Source organism: Nematolebias whitei, chromosome 8 (genome assembly GCF_014905685.2).
Source record: "Nematolebias whitei isolate Nwh7 chromosome 8, NemWhi1, whole genome shotgun sequence".
NCBI classification, from domain to species: domain Eukaryota; kingdom Metazoa; phylum Chordata; class Actinopteri; order Cyprinodontiformes; family Rivulidae; genus Nematolebias; species Nematolebias whitei.
The window spans coordinates 46755318-46761721 of NC_056505.1; positions in this window are offsets into that span (position 1 = coordinate 46755318).

Genomic DNA, 6404 nt, shown 5'->3' on the forward strand with positions numbered 1-6404 from the left:
TCGTGTTCAAAACAGCTGAGACGGTCACCTTAGTTCAAAAGATTTATTTGACAAACAGGAGTTACAGGTATTCAGAGACAAACAATTACATTTGTAAAATATATGCATATATTTGGAGCATTAAAGAACGAACCGTCTCGGTCTGCGCTTCCCCGGAAATGCTCGCTGGGCGTGTGTCATTTCCGGCTTTTATCAAAGTTTGAGAAGGCTAGCTTTCTGATTGGTTTAGACCCGGTTACTATGGTTACTGGTCTAGCCCGCCCCCCTATTACTGCATTCCAGAGATAAGATATGGAGGCTTGGTTTCTTCGTCTTCTTCTGCGTTCAGACTGTTCATACTCTAGTTTCAGTTTAGCTTGATTATACCTTATTGATATTTGAGTTAAAATTGTTTCTTTCTAGGAATAATTAATAACAATTAATTATTAACTAACTCATGTTTATGTGTTTTTAATTAATCCCTCTGGCTTATACTTGTGTATCAGTTTAGCTAAAGTCACCCTGCCCCCACATCTAGCAAAACTCTATTAAACCTGTGTCAACCCTGTATCCAACAATGATTAAACGATTAAATGCTAATTGTTATTATTAAGAGAGAACCTGAGGGATTTTATTTAGTCAAACTATATTAAGTCTAAATTAAAGAAATGTGTTCTTGCTTTATTTATGTTAATCAGTGTGTATGTGAACTTGTAAAATTATCATTAGCTAATATAAGATTATATGTAAAGGTAAAATAGTTAGAATTAGTAAACATTTTCTATAAATATAGTTCAACCCTGGAAAAAAGACACACACACACTTTGTATAACATGACATTTGAATGCTTGATAGGAAATATAAAAAGATATAAAAATATGAAATCCAACAATCCCTCTTTTGATCTCCCCATATTCATGGGAGATCACACCCTTTTGGATGTTTCCAGATGGAAGTGACCCAAACTTACTGCAACCCTCCAGGGGTCCTGGACCAGACCCCTGGTTCAAACCCTTCAAAACCTGTAAAAATACCAAATGCATAAACCTTTATAAAAATACAAAAAACGCAACAACACTCCTAGTAAAAGATAAATGCCCAACACACCAAAATAAGTAAAACTCTACCCTAATACCAAAATTGACCTCCTGTTAAACCACCTTTAAAATACCTCGTGGGATTTTAGAATGATGAAATGCCCAATTGAATGGAGTAAAATTTTCAATAGTTAAGAGTTTCCAATTGACTCCACGACCCTTCTCTGGTTGTTTTTCAGAATGACTGAAAGGAAAGACAAGACACTCATGTTAAACAGGAAAAAGACAACACACTCTATTTAAACAGGACTATCTAGCAGGTCTTCGGTTCTTGAGCTTGCGGTGGGAGGCCTTGTTTGTCCACAAGGGTCCTTTTGGTGCTCGGCGGGATTCGGCCCGCGGAGATATCTTCATGTAAAGTCCTCAGAACCTTTATCAGTCTGATTAGACATTATAAATGACGTCTGTGTGCATTGGGACAAAACTAAAATCAGTTTGACGCGTCTTCTGTTCTTCACAGTCAGGGCTGGGAATCTTCCTTCCATCCTTCCCCGTTCCACCTGACTGACCGACTTAGGCAGAGCGGAGACTTCTTTCTCCAATGTCTGCTACTGCCTTTTCCTACCAGAACAAAGGGGCAAAGAGTAAGCTCCCACGAAGGTCCTGTCACCTCCTCCAGGTGTAGTGGGGAGCTGTACTCCTGATGTTCCAGCAGATCAGCCTCAATCTGGTCCAGCAATCGATTCAGCTCCTCTGCAGGGGCGCACTGGTTGTGGTTGTAACAGGTGTCACTCTCCTACTGGAGACCGATGGCGTGTGAGTGATGTTCTCTCCACCACCTGGTGGGGTCTGTCGTGGCTAGTTACCTATCCCTCTTTTCAGTAGGACCCAGTCCGGTGTGGTGGTCCGTAGTCAGTCTCCTCGGTCAGAGATTCTCCCTCCTGATGAGAAAAGCTAGACACCAAAGCTTGCGAATTGTTAAACACCCTGTATGGCCTTTTGATTATTTTATCTGTGGGATCCATGACCCATTTGTGGGCCTGGAAAAAAAACTGACTGTGGTTACTCCCTAGTGAGTAAAACCTGTTTCTTAATTATTGGACACCCTGATGGTTATTATTGCTACTGCTAGTGTGTACTCTTACACTGTAATGTTATAATAAAACAGAACTTGTAAAACTGAAATACAATGCTATTCTTACATTCATCTATACACTTGAAACTGAAATGAGGTACATACTGGACTTCTCCAGGGATACCTGTGTACTCTCATACCGTCTTCCACCCTTCCAAGCCTTTGCAGTCAACGGATCTACCTACAATAAGCAAAGTTAAACATAATAGCACAACACCCATACACAACAACACCCTGCAATAAGCAATCCCCCACGCCGGCCTCCCTCCTCCTGGAGCCTGTGGAAGTAACTTCATTAAACGCTTGCGCTGACAACCTCAATTTAATAATAATAATAATAATAATAGAATTTAATCTTCCCTCCAGGCACTTGTCTGTGCGAAAGAGGGGAGCAAGGAAGAAAAAAAAACGTGGTTAAAATACTTTGTTCATGAAACCTTTTATTAGCCCAATTAAACTATTTAAGTCCAGTCCAGTCAGTCAAGTCAGTTGTGTTTAAAAATACCGAATCACCCCATTTCTCCTTAACCTTTGCTCAAATCCACTTCAGGAGTCTGTGTTTTGATGCTAGGGGCGTCCCCCTTTTCTGGAATCTATACACATTACAACAAAGAAAGAGAAAAATACTTTTTTAAACCGATATATACAAGTGCAATGTCGTTTTTGTAGGCTTCTGATTTATTCCACTTTTCAAATGTCAATGTGATTATCCTAAATGATCCTTTAAATGCTTCAGACTTACTACTGGCTTTTTGCTGTTCATTTTAAATATAAAACCCTAAGAAGTGGTTTTGTATATTTTGTAATGATCTACTCATTATATGAACTGTTTCCTGCTAAGAGCAGCCTTCACCTCCCCCCTTTTTGAACCAGTTTTCTGTTTCAAATCTGAAGTATTACCGGCTGTAATTTACTAACACCCAGTCTGAGTATTAGTTTCAGAAATATAATATATGGTGTAGTTTTAATCTTCCCCCTACTGTTATTCAATCCAGGTTTTGCAAAAAATAGCCAAATATAACCCAGGCTCTCATATAATTTTCCAAAGAGTTAACCATTAAATAAATTTCATCCCTTGTATCAAACTAGACCCACCAAATGAGCTCATTCAAGGCAAAGACAATCATTTAGTATTACTTTAGAAAACATTATTGAACTCCATCCAAATCAAGTCTCAGGTACAGGTTTCTCTTGAATGAGACTCCTTCACCTGTATAAACGAAAAGTTAAAAAGTCAATATTTTGCTCAGGGGTGGGGAGCATTATTCATCGTCCTATTAGGTTTATAGGTAATAAAACAATTTTCATCTCAGAGCAATTGGAAAAGGGCGAATCATCTAGCATCCCCACAGTAGTACTTCTGTGTCATGTTTTGTCACCTGTCTTAAAATGAGCCTATGTGAGTGATTATTATCAACGCCAACTGCAATTTTGATCCAGACACCAAGGCGCTCGGATCACCATCACAGACCAAATGTGGGGTTGACACCTCCGTCAGGCTGCAGTTGATGTTAGTGACCTTGGATAGATAGACCACCAGCTTTTCTTTCAGCCTTTCTGTCTTCAGTTTGTCTCCCTTGGTCTGGAGACCAGTTCAGCTTTGTGCAGCAGTTCATAGCTCAGCATACAGCGAGACTTGACTGGATGTTCCCGCTGTTGACAAACTCCAGGACCCCCTCTGGACAGTTAATCCAGTTTGTTGTTGGACTGATAGTTATTTTGCTTCGAAAAGTCATATTGTTTGGCTGACAATTTCTTTGTTGTTGTGTCCGTGGTGCTCGACTGACAGTTTCTTTGAACCGTCCCATTGGTCAGTTTCCTAGACCCAACTTCAGTGTCCACCTGAACACATCTGGTATCCGATCCGGCACCCAGCACTAGAGGGTCATGATCAACACTCAGATGGATGCTGTATGTATCTGAAGGCTACCTGTCTGTGTTTTATGGGCCTAGCCAGACTCACCTCCCCAATCCATAGCTCTGTCTTCTCAGGCTGCTGAGAAGGAAAAATAAACAATCCAATTATTAAAAGTCTGATTCAACATTCATCTGTTATCAACATTAATCATCTGTTAGCAAGTTCTAATCTGGAACCACAGCGGTTACCTTCAACAGAGTCATTCTGGTGTCCTGGATTGCACAACAGATGTTTTAACCCTCAATTACATAAGAGTGAAACTTTCATCAAGCACTGCCCAATCCAATTCTTTACGCCTACTGCATAAAATATTCCATTCAAAATAATGTCTTCAATTTTTTAGAATATGTATTTTGACTCACCACCTGACAGTGAAGACTACTCTCAGGTCTACATTATTCATTTAGACTTTGTAAAGGTTTAGGCAGCATGATTATATGTAACCACTGCTTGTTATATAACAAATCTGCAAATTCTTCCATCTCATAACTATTCTTGTTCACTGCATCCTAAACAAAATACTTCTAAATCAATCCAATTAAGACTATGTCTACACTTCAAGACATCACAGAGACCATTAGCACTGCACAAAAACGTCTACATGCACCTTTGTTCACAAAGCACGACTTCTTAAACTCACCATGTACTCCACTCTGTTCTCCTTATGCACTCATAGGACCTGTGTGAAATCTCAAGATGTTTAGAGTCATTTCATTTACCCACTAGAATTGTTGTTTTCCCATAAATAACCTACTTGAGGTAGCTCTTAGAAGGGAACAGCTCCTAAACTCTAAACAACCTTTTCAATATGTGATAAAGTCCTTTAGACTGATTAATTTAACCCAAGCATTTCAATCCGTGTTTAGTTAAGAGTTTCTCTGACCAGAATAAATTTTCTTCATTTACAAGTGTCAAGGATTCTGTTTATTCCTTATCTTACGTTCTGTCGTTTTTTAGTTGAATTTAATTGAAATTTATTAACTGATGTTATTGTCACTTCCAAGAAGAAATTTTGGCTAATTTGTTTACAATGTGTCATAAACTTAATTTGACCTGTTTATGATGTTTATTTGTCCTTCTTCCTTTGGCTTTTCCCTTTTCAGAAGTCACCACAACGAATCATCCTCCTTATTTCCTCTTAGGCCTTCGTCAGACCTACGCCTCACTTCCTCCAAGACCACCCCTACTCCATTTCTCTTTCTATCCACACCCTGATAAAACTGTTTGAACCCAGCACCACTGCTGCAAGCCTTGCTGCTCTTCTACTTGGTCTCTTTGACACCTCAACCATCTACCTTCCTTCTCTGCATCATGTCAGCAGCTCTCTGTCAGCAGCTCTCTACCTTTGCCTGTCTGTTCAGTACGTTTGTTATCAATTTACCTCTGTCCCTCGCCCGCTTAGTGAGTAGCTGTCGGCCATCTTCATCTTCCCACACAGCGAGCTGTTCCAACAATACCTCCAGCTGACTCCCTCTGACTCCATCTCTCGGTTAATTACCGCTCGTACACGGGATGTCCCCCTCTGGCCCTCTGAGTCTCAAACCATTGCTGCAGATCAACTGTTCGAGAGGTCACTGCCTCCTCCTTTACCTCTGACACTGATTGAACACACAAATGTTTTTTGACCTCGTTCTCTTATCCCCGTTTATGTCTGGCCTCCGACAGCTGTAGTCTAATCAGCTGCTGATTATTCTTCCTATTTTAAATGATGTATTACATTTCTCTCCCAACGTTCAGTGACTGAAAATGGCGTTCAGATCTCCTCCTGCCAAGATCACCCCTAAAATGAGAGCATTAAGAATGTTCAGCCAACGACCTCCTCTCTGCTCACCCTTATTTTACCTGGTCCCACCTCTGACCACCTGTCAGGCTGCTTCCTAGCCTGCCTGATGATGTACCACCTCCAAGCACCTCCTCCTTCTTTTAAGCTGTATACAGCTTACCTCAACGTTGTTGTACTTCTACTGACTTATTCCTGCTAATTTATGAACATCGTGCTCCTTTCAGCTAATGTTTGGAAGATTCAGATATTTCTGCTTACATTTCAGATACTATTTAGCCGTTACATGCCAATATCAGCTAATTCCACCTTTCTTATTAAATTAATCCAACTTTTACAGCCTAATTCAGGAAAACCAAGCTCTACCCACTTACTTTTGGTACTTTAAGCTTATTTCTGCTTGTTTTAGCTATTGGTCTGCTGGTCTTTAGCTAATTGCCTCAGTTTCTTTTTGATAATTCCCATATTTCGTGCGCGTTCATACTAATTTCATATTCAAAAATGTTCCATATCGTTTAGATTGTTCACCAATATGCTCTTAACTTATGTATTGAT